At 38.0% G+C, this 25049-nt stretch overlaps 1 protein-coding gene across 4 annotated transcripts in view; it reads right to left on the minus strand.

Annotated features, from left to right (window-relative positions):
* Window positions 1-24611, minus strand: part of GALNT13 (polypeptide N-acetylgalactosaminyltransferase 13) — a 540913-nt gene extending 516302 nt beyond the window's left edge. For 3 of the 4 annotated variants that reach the window (XM_019456666.2, XM_019456658.2, XM_019456645.2), the window contains exon 1: window positions 24373-24486. The gene's annotated coding sequence lies outside the window, so the exon portion shown is untranslated. The other variant, XM_019456651.2, reaches the window with a different exon arrangement.
* Window positions 24612-25049: the final 438 nt, after the last annotated feature.

The raw sequence follows: 25049 nt of genomic DNA on the forward strand, positions 1-25049 counted from the left end.
CAGGTCACAATCTTGCGGTTTATGAGTTTGAGTCCCACGCTAGGCTCTGTGCTCACAGCTCAGAGCCTGAAGCCCATTTCAGATTCTGTCTCTCTCTCTCTCTCTCTCTGCCCCTCCCCACTCGTGCGCACGCTCACTCGCTCTCTCAAAAATAAACATTTAAAAAAAAAGTATATAAAGTGCACAATCTTGACTGTCTGACAGTGGAATTTAAGAGAAAAAAATCACAAGGAAGATATTAACATAGCACAGTGAGAAGGCATTTTCAACTATCTTACTGGAAAAAACATAAAAATTTGAGTGACCTAAATCCTTTTCGGTCTGCGTCATTTTCCAAAGTAGCATCTTCTGCTTTGGAAGGCCCAGGGGACATATCCTTACATGTGCAATCTAATTAAATGCATGTAGAAAGGACTTAATTGTGTAGGACATTTTGCTAGGTGCAGCACAAAAAGAACTGTGTTGGACTGCCTTCTTGGATTTCATAATCTATCAAAGACTGACAGATGTAGATATACATCTATAATTTATGAAGATGGAAGAAAGGTTTCATTTAACTATAGGAACAGGCAAAAATACATGTACTTACATTGAATGCTTCATGAGCATTGATATGCAGGACAACTCCTTGATTAGTCATTTCAAAGAAAAGCACAGCTAAGGGTCAGAGAATAAATATCAGTGACCAGATCTCACTCCAGAGACTTGTTGTAAGAAAAAAGGGAATCTCAGCTCTATCTGGCTTTAACAGTGCTAAAAGCCAAGGTCAGTGAAGCAGTCCGAGGCACAACATGCCATAGGACTGCAGGTGCTTGAAGGAAGGAGAAATGGGCCAGCCATGACATGGCATCAGTTCTCGGGTACTAGCTCCTTTCCTTTCCTGATTTCCTTTTCATTGGTGTTGGGCAATTCCAACGTGCACATGTGACCTTGCACAGGGAGATCTATATACGGGTAACAGCAAAAGGTAAGAATTCATAAAACACCTAATAAAGTATGAACCTAGATTGAGAAAGTTAACACATGAAAAAGTTAGAAATTGGGGTGCAGTGTGAATTTTTTTTCCTTTGGACTAATATATAGTGTGTGACATCAGAATCCTTAAGTCCTCTGAATGAGTTGCTTGATGGCAATCAGCCAAGTATATCATCAGATCGCAATTCTTGATATAAAGAACCTCACTGTCCTTCAAGCCCCTGTTCAGTGGTAAATGAACAAATGAGGTGAATGTTTTCCTACAAAATACAGTCATGAATAACATGGTATGAAGACAAGTGGTGAGAAACACAGAGAAGAAAAAGTAAAGTTTCTACAAAATACCAATACACAGTAATGTACTCATAAATTGTAAGTTATAATGTTGATACATAAAGATGATAATTATATTTGTTTATGGCACGAGGCTCTTTCTTGTTAGAACACATGGCCTTATGAAAACATGCAGCTCTATTCTGCAGATGTTCATCTCTGAATAAGAAAATAATCCTCAGAAGCCAGAATGAGAAAATGATCTTTTTAATAGTACGAGACTTCAGGAAGGCAGAAACTTGACAGGAAGCAGTAAGAGCAGATGCAGAGAAAAAGGGATTTTGCCTAGGGGACTCCAGGGTTTTAGAATTGCAAAAGCACTCAGTAATTGTATGCAGTGAACATGAACCCATTGCTGAAAACTCATTTGTAAGTATGTGCCCCTTAATGAAATTTTGGAAGCACCTGACCTTGCACCATTTATGTGGTGCCTTAAAATAAATGGATCCAAAAACCACTGGCTAGATTTATTAATTATGTACACTGACTGCTTAAGGAGTCATTTCATGCACCAATCAAGGGTACTGCCGTATTAAAATGCAGCAACAGTTTATTGGCCCACAATTGTATATATCGAGTTCTTGTGAGAAATAGCCTTTTGGCTAATTAAAAGTGTATGAGATTTAGACAATAAAACACAGATGATTATAATACATATTGATTAAATTCACAAAGTAAATTTTATCATGCCAAGTGATAAGTACATATGTAATATGTACATATAATAAATAGAATGAATATATGAATTAAAAAATAGATGGAAAGAAAACATCAGTTAAAAATGACTAAATGTAGTAGTTTTAGGTGTGGTGTATTATTATGGAGAGAAGTGACATATATGTATGTATGTGTGTGTTTGTGTATATATATATATACCATAAGGTATATAAGGTTTTATATATAACCTTATATACAAGGTTTTAAGGTTGGTGAAAAACTCAAAACTGAATTATCAAACAATAAGATCAGTAACTTATATTTAGCTTGAGTGGTACCCAAGCACAAGATCACAAGATGGCAGAGGTCACACTTCAAAACATCCAGGGAACCCATAAAAACGAACACTCAATTTTCAGTAGAAGCCCTTTGGGAAACACACACACACACACACACACACACACACACACACACACACACACACACACGGTAGCCATTAGCCCTGTCCTATGACAGGAAACAGGAAGTACAGGATATATCGTTGATTTAGAGTTAATTAAAACTGCATTGTAAAATCAGTCTTTGCTCTCCTTCCTATACCCTGGTTTTACATTTATAATGATGGGGAATTTTTTTTGTGAGTAACTAACTTCCAAAACACTTGTTAAATAAAATGAAAACTGATCATAAAGCAAGCTTACAAGGTTAATTATCAGTGGACTATCACACTATAAAGTAATTATAGGTGGTATAGTATCTTGGTCGATAGACACAACAGTACAAGAAAACCAACAGTCTGTGACTTAATGTAAACTTTATTGAAAACTGTTAACCTCATACATGGTTCCCACACATCACAGGAGCTATAACTTGATTTTAAATATTTCTCACTTAGAAATTCTTCACAGGGTTGTTGAAGCTGATAATAAAGTTTTCTTTTTCATCAATTTCAAAATATTATTCAGGAGGCACAGAAAACATCATGATGGGAGGAAAAAGGAGTACTAAGCAAATACAAACTGAGGACTCAACATTATTTCTAGGCTGCACTAGAAAACTGTCTGAATCACAATAAGAAAAAATTATTTTAATAATATCATTATTTGTAATGTAAAATGAATTCTTAAACACATAAAACACATACATTGTTTAATAACCTATAAAACCACTTATATAATTAACTCTCACAAAACATAATGTAAGTTAGTCCTTTGTCACTTTTTAAAAATAACTATTCTATTTTACTGAACATGTTTTTGCAGTTAAGGAACTTGTAGGTTACATTAAACAATTAGTTCTGGAACATTTCAACAGTCTGAAAATCATTCCAAAATAAATCAAAAACAGCATGATGCACCATTAGATTCCTATCAGTAGTTTATTAATTTATGTACAATTATCATTTGTTCAAATTACTGTGGAGGAAATGACAAACTATCAGTGTTTAAAACAACACATTTTCTTCGTATAAGAAAATTGGTATTCAAATATGTCTAAATGGGAAATCAATTACAATTTGCTATTTCAAATTATGTATTCTTCTAAATTAAAAAAAGAATAGAAAACCTCCAATTACCATTGATAAAAAAATCATTAAAACAACTAGACATCACATATTGAATATGAAACTCAAAAGCACAAAAAATAATAACATGTCACATCTTTTTCATTCAGGCGCTAAGGCTCGGATGGCGATACATTTTAAAATTTTTACTATTTTTCGGATTCACACACAAACTAAGCTCTCATCTTTCAATTTCTCTTAGGATCATCCTCCAGAAAAAAAAATAATAACACAGTCAAAGCTGATCAGAAAACTAAAGAGAAAATGGAGGACGACTGCTCAACTTAACTAAGAACACCTAACAAAAATCAGCAGTGACACTGGAATTTTCCAAATAAAGCAAAAAGAAGAAGCTTCCCACCCTTTTGCTAAGCTAGATGCACTCTCTGCAAAGCAGCCATTCAGTGTTAAGCACTATGAACAATTTGTACAATATTATGATATGATATTCATCATGATGTATTTTTGCCTTCACACATTTACCTTCTCTTCTCTCTTAGATAAAATTTCTAAATATTTTACTAATACAGTTTAACTGGGTTTCTGTTTTACTTGGCTTCAATCCTATCTTTGACTCCTATTTATTTATTGTCTCTTCGGATCTGATTTTGCAGTTACTCTTTACAATAGCTCTTCCAGGTTTGATCATTTTATTTTGGAAACTGGTTAAGCAGGCCAGATTTACTAGGCACCTGTCATGCTAAATGCCAGGAGAGGACCCTGGAACAGGAGATAGCATTAATAATAGCTAGCATTTGTTGAGCATGTGCTAAATACCAAGAACAATAATTGATACACTACATGCATGCCACCTAAACCCTCATGACAACCTATTAAAATACTTAGGTGGGTGAAAATAAATATCTAGCTCTTACTATTGTGAAAATAAAGTGAGCTAATCCTATGAAAAGATCTTAAAAGAGAACCTCATGTCCAATTAGAGACCTAGGTTATATTAGTGTTAGCTATTATTTCTATTACTGTAATTTTTAAGATCAGGTAACTAAATTCCATAGAGGCTATGTAACTGTCATTTGCCATTCTGTTAGTAATTGGATGAGTCATAGTTTTTGAACTGTATTTATGCAAGCCCCACAGACTTGTGCCTTTAACCCAACCAAGTTTCATTGCCTCCTCCAAACTTGAATGTCTACATTTTTTCTACCTTCCAATCAAGGGCTAGTTCACATACTTAAATGTTCTAATGAATTGCCAAGAACATTACCTTTAAAAGGGAATTTAACAGACCCTTGATTCATCAAACTAAGTGATGTAACAGGACAAAGCAGCTCTCACTGCACCTATGTCACTGTTCAAAAACCAGATCACTCAGAAAATGGTAAAAGGAGATTGTAATCACAAGATGTCCACAGAAACCAGATATTCGCAGCTTTAAAGAATGTCTCCTGGTTAATTTGACTTTTCTCACTTCAGAATCCCCTATCCTTCCATACCATAAAAATACTAGATTTTAACATATCAATTAAAAGTAAGGGTTTTTTTTTCTTAATTTTCCACAGTACATTTTTGTGTTACCTATGTTCCAAGCTATGGAGGAAAACTAGGAAACTTTCTCTCCGACTCTATCTGTCTCTCTCACTACTACAAATTTTCTTTTGGTTTGCTGAACTGATGTTCATAGTCTGAAGATGCTAAAGCACACACACATATACACATACGCACATGCACACACATATCACACACACACACACACACACATACACAATTCTTCCAACAACTAGCAGGTTAGCAATTTCTTGTGAAACGCATCTGTGTTCTCACATTCATTAGGAATAGCTAACAACTTTATTTACAGCAACTATTTCTGGTTAGCTATGAAACTAAAATGTTAGCCAAATGATAAGATGCAGGGAGAAATTCAAGAGCAGCTGCCAATCTAAGAGGGCAATATTCTCACATCTGTGTAACAGTGAAATGCCCATCCTTCATCTATCAGTTCTGTGAGTCTGAAGACACATTAGGTAATCACAGTAACTGGTATAATTTAATGACACAGAGGGCTATAAAATTTACCATCTATATCTGGAAACCACTACAAAAAGTTGTTTAAAATTATTGCTTAGTGTCACTAAAATATTTCCTTTTGTCAGGAAAACAGAGGTGGAATGAAGATAAGATCTTTTACAGAAGCTTCTGGTAATGCTCTGCATCTTTACATCAGCAAAAATATATATATGTTTTAATTATAAGAAAATAAATTGTTGCATAATGAAATAAAAATGCTATCGAAACAACTCTATCTAGGGAGTGATTATTCCAGATTAACAAAACTGTATAAAAGAGTATGATTCTGATTTCAGTGATCAATTCAGTCAGACACAAGGTAAAAACTAAAGTTAAAGGAGAATGAGGACCACTGGTGAAAAGGCAATTACACCTTTAATAAAGAGCTAGAGCAAGCAAGAAGCCTGAGTCAGTCTTAAGAACTATCATACCTAGAAAAATTCATTTCATTCTCCAAGAAAATAATAGGCCTATCTTTGTAAAAAAATACACACTAGAATATAGAGTGATACCAGGTATTTGCTCATACCAGTTGCTTTATTTAAAGAGAAGGAAACTGAACTGCAGAAAAGTGAAATGACATGCTACAGACTTATGAATGGATTTTATCCACACTAGAATCCAGTTCTTCTCTTAGCCCCGTGATCTTTCCAATTCCGTAAGGGATGAATGCTACTGTGCTAGTGTTCAGTTCGGTATTTCTATTTCTTTATATAGTGCAGCCCCCTCCCTCAAGCCCAACCAGTTCCTCTCCCCCGTGGGAACCATAATTAATTGCTTATTACTTCTACAACAGAACTCTTAAATTTGTCCAGACTTTATAAAAAGATTGACTGTCTCTATGAACCAGGGTGATTTAACAGAAGAAAGTAACTGGAATTTGTAGAAATCTGAGAGTATGTAACCATTTAAAAGTAGCCACATTTTTATTTTTTTTTAATTATTTTTAATGTGTATTTATTTTTGAAGGAGAGAGAGAGAGACAGTGCGAGTGGGGGGAGGGGCAGAGAGAGAGGGAGACCCAGAATCTGAAGCGGGTTCCAGGCTCTGAGCTGTCACCACGGAGCGGTCTTCTGGCTCATGACCTGTGAAGGTGACGACCTGAGCTGAAGTTGGATGCTTAACCACTGAGCCACCCAGGCGCCCCAAAAGCAGCCACATTTTTAAAAAATCAAATCAAAGCATACTTTAACTAAACAAATGTATCTGAAGTGTTTTGGACATTATCTAAATTATCTCACATGCCACATTCCCCACTTCTCTGTACTCCTCCTCCTAATATATTCATTCTTCCTCCTCTTGGTTTTCTTTCTAACTTTAAAGAATACACCGTCACTGCTATTTCTTGTCATCAACTGTAGACTGTCTCTTCACCCCAGTTGGTATTAGGCTAATCTTCCAATCCCTATTATTTCCTGCTGCTTTCTCCAAACCCCATACCAAATGCCCAGCCCCCACCATTTTCATGTGTACTGTAACATTATCATTGCTGATAATATTTGCATTCTGTTCTGTAGTCCTGATTATCTTCTACATTTCATCTAAATATTGATACTAAAAATTTAGAACGAGTAAACACCATTTATATTTAATTAACATAAAACTATGTTCATTTAAGAGCTAACTAAAGTTCTAGGATTTTTTTTAAACTTTTTTTAATGTTTATTTATTTTTGAAAGAGAGAGAGACAGAGTGTGAGCAGGCGAGGGGCAGAGAGAAAGGGAGATACAGTATCTGAAGCACACTCCAGGCTGCCAGCTATCAACACAGAGCCTGACATGGGGCTCGAACCCATAAACCGCGAGATCATGACCTGACCCGAAGTTGGATCCTCAACTGACTGAGCCACCCAGGCACCCCTGTAAAAGTTGTAGGATTATTTTCCTTTCTTGCCTATCCTTTTCTTCTTCCTGGAGATACTACCTTTATTTTTTCCCCTGGCATGATTTTTCTTTTCTTTCCAAATACATCTTGAACAATAAACATTTTATAATGCCTCCTTTTGTCAGAGAGACTCTCACTGACCTAAGCACTCCATTTTTTACACTAATCCTATACCAGACTGGAGCAACCTAAGCTGTTTGCCTTTCAGGATTACTTCATAGCTAGCATGCCATGTCTTTTCTCTTAATTAGACATTGCTGGAATTGGACTTCAAGTAACTTTGTGAGAAAGGTTAATATTTGTGGAAAATAAATTTAGTCTTTGTAGGTCTAAATATTACTTTATGCTACCCTTGCACTTGATTGACATTTTGAGCAGATATGGAATTTAAGTTGCAAATCATCTTTCTTCAGAAATCTGAGAATTATCTATTAATTCTTGTTTTTATTGAGATATAATTGATATGCAAATTATTCTGGTTTCAGGTGTACAACATAGGGATTCAACATTTGTATACATTGTGAAATGATGACCACGATAAGTCTAGTTACCAACCGTCACCTGCCAAAGTTAACGCAATATTGACTATATTCCCCATGTTGTACATAATATAATAAATATAATATAATATAATATAATATAATAATTTTGATAGGGATTTATTTATTTTCTAACTGGAAGTTTGTACTTTCTTGACCTCCTGCTTCCTCAATCCCCTTCTCCTCTGGCAACCACCAATCTGTTCTCTATACCTACAAGACTGGATTTTGTTGTTTTGTTTCTTAGATTCCATATATAAGTGAAATTATGTGGTATTTGTCTTTCTCTGACTTACGTAACAGAATACCCTCAAGGTCCATCCAGGTTGGTTCAAATGGCAAGATTTCACTTTTTGTTATGTCTGAGTAGTATTCTACTGTGTATGTATGTATGTATATATATGTATATATGTATGTATATATGTGTACATACATACACATCTTTTTCATCCATTCATCCATCAAGAGCCACTTAGCCTGTTTCCACATCCATATTTAGGCTATCGTAAATTATACAGCAATAAAAATAGCAGTGCATGTATCTTTTCAAATTAGTGGGGTTTTTTTTCTTTGGATAAATACCTGGGAGTGGAATTGCTAGATCAAATGGCATTTCTATTTTTAATATTTTGAAATCCTCTATATTGCTTTCCATAGTAGCTGCACAACTTACTTGCCCACCAACAGTGCACAAGTGTTCCCTTTTCTCCACATTCTCACCAACATTTGATATTTCTTATCTTTTTGAGAATAGCCACTCTGACAGGTGTAAGATGATATCTCAGTATGATTCTGATTTGCATTTCCCTCATGAATAGCGATGTCAAGCATCTTTCCATGTGCTTGCAGTCATCTTCTTCGGAAAAATGGCTATTCAGATCCTCTGCCAATTTTTAAATCAGATTGTTTTTGTTATTGAGTTTTAAGTTCTTTATATTTTTTAAATATTAGCTCCTTAACAGATATAGGATTTCCAAATAACTTCTCCCACTCAGTAAGTTGCCTTTTTGTTTTGTAGCTTCTTTCCTTAACTGTGCAGAAGCTTTTTAGTTTGATATAGTCCCATATGTTTATTTTTGCATTCGTTTCCCTTGCCTTTGGAGTCAGACCCAAAAAGAGATTGCTAAAGCCAATGTCAAGAAGCTTATTGTCCATATTTTCTTCCTCAAGTTTTATGGCTTCAGATCTTATATTAAAGACTTTAATCCGTTTTGAGTTTATTTTTGTACATGGTATAAGATAATGAGGCACCTGTGTGGCTCAGCTGGTTAATCATCTAACTCTTGATTTCAGCTCAGGTCTTGATCTCAGGGTTATAAGTTTAAGCCCTACATCAGGTTCTGCACTGGACTTGAAGCCTACTTTAAAAAAAAAAAGATAGTAATCCAGTTTCATTCTAATGCATATATCTATCCAGTTTTCCCAACATCATTTATTAAAAAGAGTGTGCTATCCCTACTGTATATTCTTATCCATTTTATCAAAAATTAATTGACCAAAAATAGGTGGATTTATTTCTAGGTTTTCTATTCTGTTCCACTGATCTGTGTGTATGTTTTTAAGCTAGCATCATGCTATTTTGATTACACAGCTTTATAGAATATTTTGAAATCAGGGAGTATGATACCTCTGGCTCTTTTTCTCTTTATCAAGATTGTTTTTGGCCAGTCAGAATTTTCTGTGCTTCTATATAGATTTTGGAATTATTTGTTCAAGTTTCAAAAAAAAAAGCCATTGCATTTTGATAGGGATTGCATTAAATCTATATTGCTTTTGGTAGTATGGTCATTTTAATATTAATTTAATAGCATTTCTTCCAATATGTGAGCACAGAATACCTTTCCATTTATTTGTGTGTTCTTCAGTTTCTTTTATACTTACATACTTTTCATGCACCTCCTTCATTGAATTTACTCCAAGGCAATTTATTCTTTCTAACTGGAAGTTTGTACTTTCTTGACCTCCTGCACCCATTTGACTTCCTCAATCCCCCTCTCCTCTGGCAAACACCAATCTGTTACCAATGAGTGTAAGAGGGACTGTTTTCCTGATTTCTCATTCTGATAATTCGTGATTAGTGTACATAACAGATTTTTGTATACTGATTTTCATTCCTGCAATTCTACTGAATTAATTTATTAGCTCTAAAAGGCTATTTTAGGTGGAGCCTTTAGGATTTTCCATATATAATACCATATCATCTACAAATAGTAACAGTTTGACGAATTCCTTTCCAACTTGGATGCATCTTCTTCCTAATTTCTCTGGCTAGGGTTTTCACTACCGTGTTGAATAAAAGTGGAGAGACTGGGCATCCTTGTCTTGTTCCTGACCTTAAAGGAAGAGCTTTCAGATTTCCATAGTTGAGTATGATATTAGCTGTGGGTTTGTCATATACGCCCTTTATTATGTTGAGAAATGTTCCCTCTAGACTCACTTTGTTGAGAGTCTCTATCATAAATGAATCCTGAGATTTATCAAATGTTTTTTCTGCATCTGTTGAGATGATTGTATAGTATTTTGCTTTCATTTTGTTAACATGGTGTATCATTTTGATGGACTATGGATGTTGAGCCATCCTTGCATACCTGAAATACATCCTATTTGATCATGGGATATGATAATTTTAATGTATTGCTGAATTTGATTGCCTAATATTTCATTGAGGATTTTTGCATCTATGCTCATCAGGAATATTGGCCTCTAATTTTCTTTTTTTATGATGTCCTTGTCTGGTTTTGGTATCAAGGTAATGTTGGCCTGGTAAAATGAGTTTGGAAGCTTTTCTTTCTCTTGAGTTACTTGGAAGAGTTTGAGAAGGATAGGTACTAAGTCTCTGAATGGTAGAATTCACCACTGAGGCAGTCTGGTCTTGGATTTTTCATATTTGGGAGGTTTTCATTACTATTCAAAATCTTCTTATTAGTGATTTGTCTACTCAGATTTTCTATTTTCTCAAGTTTCATTCTTGGAAGACCGTTATGTTTCCAAAAATATATCTTCTTGCTGGATTGACCCCTTTATCATTATGCAATGCCCCCTTTGTCTTTTATTATAGAATGTTTTAAGTCTAATTTATCTGATAAGGGTTTCTTTTTGTTTACATTTGCAGGGAATATCTTTCTGATCCCTTCACTTTCAGTCTTTGTGTGTATTTACTTCTGAAGTGAGTCTCTTGTAAGCAGCATATAGACTGGTGTTGTTTTTAATTATTCTGTCTCTTAATTGGATAATTTAGTCTCTTTTTCTCTCCTCTTTTGTGGCTTGATGATTCCTTAGCTTATGTTTAGTTTTCCTTTTGCATTTTCTTTTGTGTATTTACTATAAGTTCTTGTTTTGTGGTTACCAATGGGTTAACATATATCATCTTCTGTAAATAATAGACTATTTTAATTTAATGTCAAGTGAAATTTAAACACATTCCAAAGCTACATTTTTACTCCCCCTGCACATTTTATGTTTTGATATTACACTTACATCTCTGTATTTTACGTATCCCTTAACTAATTATTGTGGCTTTAGTTAATTTTACTATTTTTTTCTTTTAACATTCATACCAGTTTTGTAAAAGTATCTGATCCACTACCTTTCATATATATTTATATTTTCCAGTGAGATTTTTACTTTCTTATGTTTTCTTATTGTTAATTAGTGCCATCTGTTTTCAGCTTAAATCTGTTGATTTAGCAGTGATGAACTCCTATGACTTTTGCTCCTCTGGAGAACTCTTTAGCTCTCCTTCAGTTCTGAATGATAATCTTGCCAAGTAGAATATTCTTGGTTGGAAGTTTTTTTGTTTTTGTTTTTGTTTTTTTTCCTTCAGGACTTTGAATATGTCATGCTACTCCCTTCTGGCTTACAAAATTTCTGTTGAGAAATCTGTTGATACTCCTATGGGGGTTCCCTTGTATGTAATAATTTGTTTAATTCTTGGTGCTGTTAATATTCTCTCTTTAATTTTTGATGTCTTCACAATGTACCTTAGTGTGGATTTCTTTGGATTTTATTTGGAATTCTCTGGGCTTCTTGAATGTGGATATCTCTTTCCTTGCCTAGATTAGGAAAGTTTTCAACCATTATCTTCCAATAAGTTTACTACTCCTTTCTCTCTTCTACTTCTGGGACCCCTAAAAAGCAAATGCTATTCCACTTGCTGTTATCCCACAGGTCCATTAAGTTATCTTTCTTTTCTTTTTTTTTTCTTTTTGCTGCTTTGTCTGGGTGAGTTCTATTATCTTTACTTCCAGTTCATTGATTTGTTCTGCTTTACCAGTCTGCTACTGAATGCATCTAGTATATTTTTCAGTTCAGTTACTGTATTCTTCAGCTCTGTGACTTTTATTTGGTACTATCTTGTATTTTCTACCTTCTTGTTGATGTTCTGTGTTCATCCATTCTTCTCCAGAGCTCAGTAAGCATCTATATGATCATTAATTTGAATTCTTTTTTTTTAAATGTTTTATTTATTTTTAAGACAATGTGAGAGACAGAGTGCAAGCAGCGGAGGGGTAGACAGAGGGAGACACAGAATCTGAAGTGGGCTCCAGACTCTGAGGTGTCAGCCCAGATCCTGACACGGGGCTCAAACTCACGAACCGTGAGATCATGACCTGAGCTGAAGTTGGGATACTTAACCGACTGAGCCACTCAGGCGCACCTAACTTGAATTCTTTATCAGGTAAATTGCTTATCTCCATATCATTAAGATCTTTTTCTGAGGTTTTCCCTTATTGTTTTGTTTGGAACATATTTCTCTGTTTCCTCATTTTCCTTGATTCTCTTTTTATATGTATGAGGTGAAACAGCTACCTCTCTGTCTTAAAGGAGTGGCCTTGTGGAGGTGATGAAACTTCTCATTCAACCTTGCCCTAGCTTTTGCTTGTCTCTCAAATCCTTGACCATCTAAATTTGCCTGATTTATTCTTGATATTCTTGATATTTATTCTTGATATTCCCCCATTTTTGAGGGTGTGGCTAGAGCTCTTCAAGGATTTTAACGTTTTTGCCTTTCTTATGATCTTTTAATTCTCTGTTCCCTACAAGGTCATTTTACTGTTAGTGGTTTTTCAATTATCTTGGTCTCTCTTTTCATGTTGCAGACTTTTCTTAGTATTTTTTTTCTTACATTATTTTTTAAATGTCTGGTAATCCATGGTTGCTATTTTATATTTAAGAATGAACAGGGCTCCTGGGTGGCTCAGTCAGCTGAGTGTCCAACTCTGGCTCAGGTCATGATCTCACCACTCATGGGTCCAAGCCCCGCATCCAGCTCTGTGCTGACAGCTCAGAACCTGGAGCCTGCTTTGGATTCTGTGTCTTTGTCTCTCTCTGCCCCTTCATCCCTTCCTTCCTTCCTTCCTTCCTTCCTTCCTTCCTTCCTTCCTTCCTTCCTTTCTCTCTCTCTCTCTCTCTCTCTCTCTCTCTCAAATAAACAGTAAAAATTTAAAGAAAAAGAATGAGGGAACAGAAAATACTGAGTCTTCTGTACTTGAGTGGGTCTTCTTGGTTAGAAGACTTTTTTTTAGGATAAGCAACTTGCTGATCATTTAGGCTTGTAGAGTCTAAGTGTCAAAATAAAAGGGACTTTATCCTATGGTTCTAGGATGTGTCCCTAGTTGCCCTTATTGTCCCTCAGACATGTAAGCAATTTCATTAGTTTGTACTAAGGAGTGTAGTGAGAGGGGTGATGAGAAAAATGTGCTATAGGGACATTTGCCTAAGAAGTAGAATTGGTAAGTAGAAGGTTGGTTATTCCAACTATACATGTTGATTAATTATTTTGTTTCAGACTCAGTGTCTCACCTCTGCTCTCCTTTTTTCTTGGCATGGAACTCAAGCCTTTGGGGGACTGTTCAGGGCACAGTGTCTCCCTCTTCAACTTCAGGCCACTTTCCTATATCTTAGTCAGTTTCCTCTGCCTTGCTTTACTCTATCCAATTTTTAACAGTCTGATATCTTTTTGACCCTTTAACGTTTAAATTAATGAGGTTTCAACAGGATGTATAATAAATAAAGACATGTCTCCATTCTTCCTCTTCAAATGGATAATCACTTGTTGAAAAGCAATTCCACTGACCTAGAGAAACTACCCTTAAAACATCTAAAATGAATAAAACCCGGAACAAACAAAACTATTAGACTACTGAATATCACCAGAGTCATGATAGCAACAATGCTGTCTTGAGTGATTCAAACAAGGTGCTCTGTTGAAATGAATGCAAACTGTACATCTGCACAGGTCTTATGGTACCCAGCAATACTACTGATTTCATGTTTTTGAAATGCCTTATACTCTGTCCTTTTTGTGGAGAATGAGAATTAACATTCTCAAAAAAAAAAGAGATTTATTAAAGTTCAAAAGTATTTAATAAGATAGTTGCAAGTATATTACATTTGTGAAGGTTATTTTTCCTTACAAAGGAATGGAAATGATGCATACGTGTTATCCCACTCGAATTAGAATTCTATATAGATAATAAGAATTTGTGCATTGTAGAAGCAAAATGGGCCTATTGTCATCTGCAACGGCAAATGAAGTGTCTCATAACTAGCAATTCAATGTGTTAATTCAGCTGCACCATCCAATTACCTACGATTCATCTCAACTTAGTGCACAACAATAAAACTCTTAAAAAATCCATGACAAAATGTCTGCTCTAGGTTTATCAGATAGGGGAACTACCACCCAAAGTTGGGGAGTGGGAGCCATAGAATATAAATTATTAAAATTGTCCATCACAATCTACCCATTAATATAAAAAATTTTTGACATGAAGTCAATAGCCTAGAGTTAGTAAGAAAACACATATTGGAGGATGTATGAGGAAAATCTGACCAAGAAACGAGAAAGCCATGTGGCAGCTGAAGTTGGCATCCTCTCAAATAACACAGCATTCCCTCTGAGCCCTGGGCCGGCCAACTGCCAACTGACCACAGGGCCCAGGCACACAATTCTAAAAGTAGACAGAGGTAATGAGATGTGAATTTAGCATCCCCAGCCTCCTGCTAAATGACCCAGATGCAGAAGCTAGCGCGTCTGTCTCTTACCTACTCAGAACTAACTGATGAAATGAACAGAAGCTCTTTTTTTATTTACTATTCAAGAGCAGTAATAATCTAGTCCTGCTACAAGTGGATTTACTAAGCCATAGAAGAAAGACCATTTAAAGTAGAGCGTACCATGAAGAAGAAAGGGGACAAAGGAACAAGGAAAAGATAGGGAAAAGAAAGAGTATTGAGAAAGAATAAACACATTATTTACTTAAGAAAATACAAAGGCACAGTGACAACCTAGAAGAGATGAGTAACATCTGAACCACAATCAGGGACAGTGTGGCTTCTAACATTTTTTAGGACAAATGACATTTAGTCCCATTTGAGACTGAACTATCAAGATAATCAAAGATTATTGAGGCTTGAGGATTCAGAAAAAAAGAGATGGATTCCTGCAAGAAAAAGGGAAAAAAAAACTGTACTGAATTTTGATACTGGGTTCGTTAGTAATCCCATAAACCCTTCCTTTCATTTATAGACTCTGAAAACAGCATTGTTTTAAGTGCAGATCTTTAGTTTAAAAAAAAAAAAAAAAAACAGGCTGGGGCGCCTGGGTGGCTCAGTCAGTTAACTAGACTCTTGATTTAGTCTCAGATCATGATCTCACAGTTCAGTTTGTGAGATCAAGTCCCACATTGGTCTCTGCCAGCACTGACAGCACAGAGCCTACTTGGGATTCTCTCTCTGTCCCTCCCACTCCCTCCCAAAATAAACATTAAAAAAAAAAAAAAAAAAAAAAAAAAACAGGGGTGCCTGGGTGGCTCAGTTGTTAAGTGTCCAACTCTGATTTTGGCTCAGGTCAAGATGTCACAGTTCATGAGTTCAAGCCCCAAGTTCAAGCTCCTGCACTGTCAGTGCAGAGCCTACTTGGGATTCTCTCTCTTTCTCTGCCCCTCCCCTGCACACTCGTACACTCTCTCTCTCAAAATAAAAAAATAAACCTTAAAAAAAAATCCAGGAAGGTGGAGTGACTCATTATTGAAGGTATATAATTGAAATAATTTACATAATCTAATCAACTTTCAGTCAGCCTAAAATGATATTTATTTTTTTAAAGACTAAAGAAAAATCATTAAAACATTGTCTTAGTACATTAAACACAAATAGTAAGCAAGAGAAAGTTGCTGAAAATCAACCAAAGCTTGCAAGGAGAAAATGTATCGTATCAAAGATTAATACATCAGTTTTGTAGATTACTAGTGATTACAAATTAGCAAATATTCCATCCCCAAAAAACCTTAAAACACATGGGGGAAAAAATCCAGAAATTTCAGCAGGACTTCCCCAGTGCTTTCATAAATATGAACATTTCTTAATGTAATTTAAACAATTATTAGCAGTATCACAGGAAAATAAACTATTTCTTATTAGATTAGCTACAGATATAGATCTCAGTTATGAATTGAAGTCTATGTAGAGAAATCCTATTCAGTTATAGATTTATTTTTTTTTTCTTTCTGCCTGCATCACTATGTGTTAGTTTCTTCTTATTTGGGCGGGGAGGGTAGGAGGGAGCAGTGTGTATCTAAGTAGAAACAACAATGTGCTTGGAAGAAATCTACTCCAATTTTTCCATATCCATTGTCTTCTTCATAATTGTCTTTTTTAATCCAGTGCCATGACTTCTAAAAGGCAAACATTTTGTCTCCAGCTCTAAAAATCCACCTTGTTGGTCAGGTTTTCTTCCTTCATTTTTAAAGGTAAAACTTACTCAAATAGGAAACAAAACATAGGAATCTGGGCTCCGTTTTCAATTCAGCTATTTCAAATTTTGTGACATAAAGCAAGTTGTTTTATTAATAATTTCATCAAAATAGCATAGTCCTTGTCCTGTCACTTACCAGCTTAGTCTGGGACAACTTACTTAGCCTTTCTGTATCTCAATTTCCTTGTCTGTAAAATGGATGTACAATAAAACCCACCTTGGAGGGTTGTTATGATGAAATTAATTAATATATGTAACACTTAGGATAATGTCCAGAACAAAGTAACTTCTTTCTTCTTTAAATAAGTAAAAATTAATAAGTTAACCTGAAAAATGGTGTTAGATCAGTTGTCTAAAACATCACTGTATATCAGAATCATCTAAAAGTATTTAAAAAAAGATTCCGTAAACTCATCAGAGACAAATGAGAATCTGTATCAGTGGGATCTGACAATCTATATTAAAACAAACACACACACACAAAAACTTCGTTAGTTATTTCAATGTAAAGACTGGTTTGTTAACAAGGACAATTTAGGTACATTTCACATACCCCCACCGTCATTTTTTTTCTCTCTGATGGCCACAATAGTCACTATCCAAAGAAACTTGCCATTTAACAGCATCAGTCAGTTTTACAAAAGCAGTTAGTTTAGCTTTGGATTTCTCTTTCTTACCTAAAACAAAACTTCTTTGTCCTCACCAAGGCCACCAAAGAAGTAAAAAAGGAACAAAATGATCCCTAAGGCTAGAACACATTGGTTAGAGGGGAAGGACAGAGGAGTAAATTCTTGACACATGTTCCCTTATTTCTGCCAGGCATTCATTCATTCCTTGTCCCAGGACACAGATTGGCACTAGCTAAGTGACAGTGATTTGCAGTTAAATACCACGAAGGAACAAGTCACCCCCAATTCTCTAATCCTTTCAACAAACATTGACACCGTAAACTGAGGCTAGAGCGATTGTTAGCATCTTTCCCGGGTCCAAATTTTATTGCCCAGGCCAGTGACTAGTAAGAGAATGGAACAGCTAGCTATAAGTGCTATGTAGGTTTCATGAAGTCATGGATATGACTACCATGCTGGCCTGTGTTCTCTGTATACACAGGGTGCACGGGGTAAATAGGATATTATACTGGTTCAGACTAAGAAGGTTCCTAAGCATCAACTACAGAATATGGTGAAATGAATTACCAGACTGTGATAAAATTTTCATCAGTCTTTGTTAAATTTGAAAATTAAGTGCAATGTAGAAAAATGCACAGGAAGCTAAATACAGTTCTTTTAAGAACTATATTTTGATATTCAGTTCTGCCATCTTAGCTCGTGTTAAAATGCCCACTCTTTTATAAGATGATGATGATATAAGTAGACTTTTAAAACCATTCTTACCATGCAAAAGAAAATGTTCAATGGAGGCTGGCACTCAATTTTTTAAAAATTTTATTAGTCAGTGAAAATGTCACACTGAGAACTACTAGTGCACTGGCTTCAGAGACAGAAAAGAACTGATGGGCTCCTTGGCACTAAAGCATATTAGCTGTGTGCTTTTGAGTGAGTGAGTCCTTGTTTATACGATGGGGACAGTAATTCTACTTACTCCTCATGTGGCTATGAGGATAAAATGTGGCAAGACCTATCAGATGTTTACGTATCCACAGTACAAGGACAAAGTAAGTATCCAATAGATTTTAGCTCTTTTCTCAATTTGTAACTCAATTCACCATTTTTAGCTCCCTCATAAGTAAAATCAAATGGCTATTCCTCCACAGAGATTTGTTTCCCAAGTATGTTTTCCCATTTTTCTTTCATCAGAGTAATGGTACTATTGCATAGGGGTCTTGATAGTCATATAACTCTCATCCTTTCCATCTGAAACTAATTATATAATAAAAATCTGAAGAAGAAATTAAGTCAGTTATTATGCTTCTGATCTACCAGAACACAATCCTCCCCATATGTCAAAATCCATTTTTTTTAACAACAACAACAAAAAAAGAGGTCCTGTACTTATAATATCAAGGCAATTAATATTAGGCAAGAGATTAAATTGACATTTACTACTATCTCTGAGGTGTAATTTGGATGATTTTGAATGTTCAGGCTTTGCTTTAAATTCTTCTTTCTGTTTACAGTGGCTACTGAGCACATGTATTATGATCACCAAAATGCCAACTAGCAGTTTAATCACACTTCCTATAATGTTCTACAAGAGCTTAAATAAGATTTAAGTGACATCAATGTAGTTTAATGTATCAAACAGAATCCTAATTAATTCCACATCATGTTAAAACACTGATATGCTATATCTTGGACAGTTCCCATCTATCTTAACAGTAAGCAGTTCTAAAAAAAAAAACAAATACAAAGAAGTCTGAATATTTAATATGGGCAGTGTTTTATTTTTCTCACATAACTAATTATACAATCACAAATATGTTCATATCTAGGGTGGTAACAGTCACTATTTTCTCTCCATCCCTCTCAAAGGGATAGATTTTAATGTTTATTTATTTGTGAGAGAGAGAGCGCATGTGCACAAACACACAAGCAGGGGAGGGGCAGAGAGAGACAGAGGGAGACAGAGCATTTGAAGCGGGCTCCAGGCTCTGAGCTGTTAGCTCAGAGCCTGGCGCAGGTCTTGAACCCACAAGCCAAACAGTGAGATCATGACCTGAGCTGAAGTCAGATGGTGAACCAACTAAGCCACTCAGGTGCCCCATAATGTGGGTGGTGCCCCATAATGTGGAACAACTTTTTTTTCAATGTTTTTTATTTATTTTTGGGACAGAGAGAGACAGAGCATGAAAGGGGGAGGGGCAGAGAGAGAGGGAGACACAGAATCGGAAACAGGCTCCAGGCTCTGAGCCATCAGCCCAGAGCCCGACGCGGGGCTCGAACTCACGGACCGCGAGATCGTGACCTGGCTGAAGTCGGAGGCTTAACCGACTGCGCCACCCAGGCGCCCCGAACAGATGATATTTTGCAGCTTGCTTTAGGTCTTTTGTTAACGGGAAAATTATAGTAGAGTAAACATTAAGAGAGAACCCAAGAGTTCATAAGGACAATAACTATATGTGCACACTTGAGTGAAGTTGGGCCCATACAGGAAAGGCACATCTCCTTATTTTAACTAACATTTTAGGTGTTAGGACCCAGAAATCTCTTAATAATCTGTAGTCAAAATTTTTCAAAATTATGTATTTCAGCTTAAATAAATAGTTCCTGAGTGACATAAAGAAAATAAAATTAGAAAACTCATATCTAAAAATGAATTTTAGCTAATTCATTTACAACGGAATTGGAACATACATTTACCACACAGGTCTCTTTAGCCACCTGTAATTACTTCTTGGTAATCAAGCAAAGATACATTAAAAAATATTTTTATGGTATACTACATTGAAAGCATATACACAGGTCTAAATCTGAATCCAGGACAAACAAGTATCAAATGAATAAAGTCTACTTGATTTATATTTTGCTCTAAAAGGTAACTGTTTATAATGCCCTGAATGGATGATCAACTACTACTGAAATAATGTGTGCATTCATTTTCACTAAGTTATTTGAATTCTCTAAGTATTAAATTTCACAATACAAAGCTGGACTCTTCAAAAACACACATGCCTTCAACTGAATAGCAGACATCCTTAAATAATGTGATTTAAGATAGAAATTGTAAATTGAAGTTTAATCTGTTAAAATGACAACAGGTTTATCAAAGCAGACAGTACCAGATCTTTAAATGTGATTTATGTGTTTGAACATATACTTAGTGTGTATGTGTCCGTGCGAGGATGTGGGGGGTGATATTAAGAAAGGCCATGAAATAGATTGTCAGAGTCAATATGAATGCATATACTTAGTCTTGATTTGACGTTTCGCATGTGTTTATTCGGATGACAAGAGCAGAAGGAAGAATTGAGAACCAAAAACCAGTTAAAATTCTTTTATAATTAGCCATATGGTCACTCAGATTTCAAAGTAGTGATCCTGTTAGGCCTCATTAGATTTAAGATGTGTACATGTTCCTACTACTGATAGCAATTTAAACCCAAGAAGGTCATATATTAAAAGTCACAGTCAAGAATTTCTTGTTTATTGCAAGAGGTGCCACTTGAGAATACGATGTCTAATAACACCAATAAAGGACAAAACTGTAGAGATTGTTCATTTTCATAAAGCACAATGAACACTTATCAAAGACATGTGGCATTGTTATTTGTTTCCCATAGTGGACTTGATTTATGCCTTATTCTCAATAATATTCTTTACTTTTACTTGGTGTTATTCCAAAACACCAATATTCTCTTCATTTGTCCAACCAGAAAGAATAAAAATATTCATTTATTGCTTGTTCTCTCACCCTCTCCCTAAAATGCCAAGATTAAAAAGCTGTACAATCTCTATTACATGGAAGTGTTCCTGTCAGAACTACTACCTCTGAATGAACGAAAGAAAGAAAGAAAGAAAGAAAGAAAGAAAGAAAGAAAGAAACCATCACCACTTCTAAAAATCTATAAGCAAAATGAAACATTGTATTTCACTCTGACAAAACTGTTTAACTTAAAATTAATGCACAGGAAGTTAAAAAGTTAAATGTGTCTCAATATTATCAGTAAGAAATCAGAACCTATCTCAACCAGCAGCAGAATTTCCACCTACAGTGTGTCTTTGCTATTTTTTAAATGCAAAACATTGGGTACAGTATCAAGCCATCTATAAGTAACATTTTTAAAGCAAAACTGCCTTGATCACGCTCCTGTACAATACTCACGGTAAATCCTCAAATTTTTAAAGAGGTGACTACTCTATCATCAAAAAAACAACACTGAAAAAAAAAAAAAAGAAAAAACAATACTGCAGCTTTTGAATTCCTACCAGTACCTTGTATCAGGAGGCACTATATTTCCAGGTACTTTGGTAAATTTTCATATGTATGTAGCATCACACCTCTCATATATATTTGAAGCAGTAAGGAAGCCTATAAATTATTTAAGGTAAGTGAGTCAGTTTGAGAGATCAATTTATAGCCCCCAAATATTTCAAGCTGATAGATCTGCTCTTTATGTTAAAAGAGAAAACTTTTCACTTGTGAAAGACCACAAGAAAGTATTCACTAATAAATGATGTCATGTTCCAGTTTGCTTTCTCATAGGAAGATTAAGAGATGCCACCTATCAGAGTCTCTAAAATCATTTCTTCAATTCTGCAGTGACTTGTTAAAGAACATCAGCCAAGGTAAAGACTTGCAAAGAGAGGCAAATTCAAGAAGTGAATGAGCCAAAAAGGCACTCAGGTTTCAACATGGCTTCTACTAGTAGTCCTCAATTCCCATTCATAAAACACTAAGTAAATGAAACAAACAAGAAAAAAAAAAAGAGGCATAATTCAACTTCTTGTATGAAGCTCATTCACATAGCTGGGTGATCAAAGCCTATAATTAGCTGCATGCTAATCACTCAAGGAACAAGTTTTTAATAAGCATTTACTAGTTTTCCCACACTGTGCTAAGGTCTGTGTATCTGAAACTGCATCCGGGTCCACTCCGCACTCTGGCATCCAGAATTAATCTACACCAGCAACACTGTACTTCCTTTGGAAAGGCTTTCTTTTCTTCCTCCCCAAACCTGATCTCAGACACAGTGCCTCTACTTAAGCAAGCGGCTTAAGCCCTGAAATGGGATGAACATCACACAAACGGAGAATTAAAAGCATTTATTTAAACAAGCAAGAGCAGCCAGAGAAAATCCTCATTGGAGTTGAAGGTGGGCAGGGGCATAAGGAAGAGATGTGGAATCCCAGCTTGTGGCAAACAGTGCAGAGAAATGCACATTTCTCATGTTCAAAGCCTGCCCTAGGCTATGAAGATTCTCCAAATCTATCCATTTGTGAAGTCACTCAAACAGGGTTTCAACATAAAGGTTCTAATTCTGAAGGAGAGAAGGAGTTTGTAGAGATTAGGGAAAAGGAAAAATTAATAATGCAATGCAAAAGTCACGATGAGGAAAAAGGAAAGATTGAGTGAAGGCAAGGAGAATGACCTGAGAAGGTGAAAGGTCCAAAATATGTCACCAGTAGGTTGACCTTACTTTTCAGTGTTCTCAAACAAGCTGGTTTCTTTAACACTAGAGGGCATGAATGCAAGGAAGCGAGCGCACACACACACACACACACACACACACACACACACACGCGTGTGCGCGCGCGCGCGCGCGCACACACACACACACGGGAAGGGGAGCGACCCTGAGCAAAGGCAGCCTTCATATAAAAGTAGAGATCTGGGGGCCCAAAGAAAAACCCGAGATTTCAGGCGTCTCGGGAAGCCAAGTGTCTTTACGCTGCAAATAAAATCACCACGCTGTGTTCCTAGGAAGAGTGACCGCGACCTCTCCCAAGGAAACGGCTCAAGGATTGAGTGTTATGGCAGTTTATGGCAGATAGTCCCCAATGCTCCTCTCCTCCGCTAGCAACACCTTTGCCTCACAAAAGCTCCCACCCTTTCGAGGTTAGTTTTCCCCGGATGCCAAAGCTTTCTCTGTGTTTGCCTACCGTCTCTTATGTGGCTACCTGTAAAGGCTGGAGGTGTAGACTCTCTACCAGGAAATTCAACTGATCTTAGTCAATTTTCGGGTTGAGGGGAGGGACGCACGCCGCTTTCACCGCCAGTAGCCTCAGTGCGCTCCGGCTCTCTGCCGCACAGGGCCCTCGGACCCAGGCAGGGGAGACTGGCCCTTAAGCCCTTCACTCAGCCCCTCTGCTCCATGCAAACCCACACAAGGGCAACCCCCGCATCCCCTCTGGCTCAGAGCAGGGAGATCTCTGTACCTGGAGGTGCCCAGAAGGTGGGCCGGGGCGTGCTCGACTGGCCGGGGCGCCTCGGGATTCGGAGAACAAGGCAGGAGAGACGAAGGAGGTAGACGGAGACAGGCAGCGAGAGGCAGAGAGAAAACACGCCAAGACAGAGAGCCAAGCGTAAGAGACAGGGTAACAGGAATAGAGAGACATCCCAAGAGATACAAGGAGGAAAAGAATGGAAGAGAAACAGACCCGGAGGTCGCAGGGGGAGCCAGAGTCAGAGAGAAAGTCAGAGAAAGAAACTGAGTCAGAGACAGAGACTCGCAGAGAGAATGAGGCCGAGGGGCACCGAAAGAGAGAGGCAGAAAGGAAGGAAGACAACCGTCGAGGAAGATACCCAAGCTCTAGTGCGTCCCCGGTGTGAAGCCTAACAGGAGCGTCTGCGCACAGCCAGCCCCGGCCGCCCGCAGCTGGTGGGGAGAAAGTTGCCCCCACCGCCAAGCGCCACCAGGGCGCAGAGGGTGGCCAGCGCCCCGGATCTGAAGCGAGTAGCGGAGAAAGGAGTAGAGAGCGGGTAGCGACAGAAAGTTCCGCGCCTCTCGATCCACCCTCCGCACCTGCAGCAGCCGGCTAGCACGCTCCGAGCTTCCGGGAGGCAGTCTCGCCGGGTCCGCGGGCGCCCCTACCCCAGTCCAGCCCGGGGCGCTGGACGCGGCGACCGACACTCGCTGCAGGACTTTGCGGCACCCACCCGGGCACCCTGGCCACCCGGAGGAGACTCGCCCCAGACAATTACGAGGAAGAGAGGGGGAGCAAGAGAGAGACGGAGACCTGCTATCGTGGCCAAGGATCCCGCGAAGAGGGAACGGCAGTCCACGCACGGGATTCAGCTTCTGACCCAGCCCGGCAGGCGCCCGCCGGCCGCGCCGAACACCGGGTGCGCCGAGCCCGCGCTCACCTGGAACCCGCGCCGGTCCGCGAACGCCGCGCGCAGCCCCGTCTCCCGCCCGCGCCTCTCTCTTCACACTTCCCCTGGAGCAGAGCAAGCCGGCTCCGGCCTGGGCCAGCCCCAGAGAGGCGCCCTCATAGCGCAGCGGCGGGCTAGAGGGCTCCGGGAGCGCCGCGAGAGCGGGCGCCGAGGCCGAGGAGGCACAGGAGACCGAGCGAGGGCTCCTAGCACATTGTCACCTCAGCAGAGCTGCCGCCGCCGCCGCCTGGTCACTTCGCCCCCGGCCCCCGCCCCCCTCCCACCCCAGCCCTCTCCCTCCCAGCCCCTCCTCCTCGCGCGGTCCCTCCCCCTCCCGTAGCCCCAGCCTGGAGGCCTCTCACTGGGCTAGTATCATTTACGTAACCAGCACCCCCCAGCCCTCCTCCCTCCCCGCTCCCGCTCCTCCCCGGGCTGGGGCGGTGTGCACCGAGCGCGCTCCAGCTGCTCCTGGAGCTACTGCTCCAGCGATGTGCACAAGTCCCGCGATACTTGGCAGGCACGGCCCCCAAGAGCAACTGTG

Source organism: Panthera pardus, unplaced genomic scaffold, assembly GCF_024362965.1.
Source record: "Panthera pardus isolate Hobbes unplaced genomic scaffold, ASM2436296v1 HiC_scaffold_10, whole genome shotgun sequence".
Lineage (NCBI taxonomy): Eukaryota > Metazoa > Chordata > Mammalia > Carnivora > Felidae > Panthera > Panthera pardus.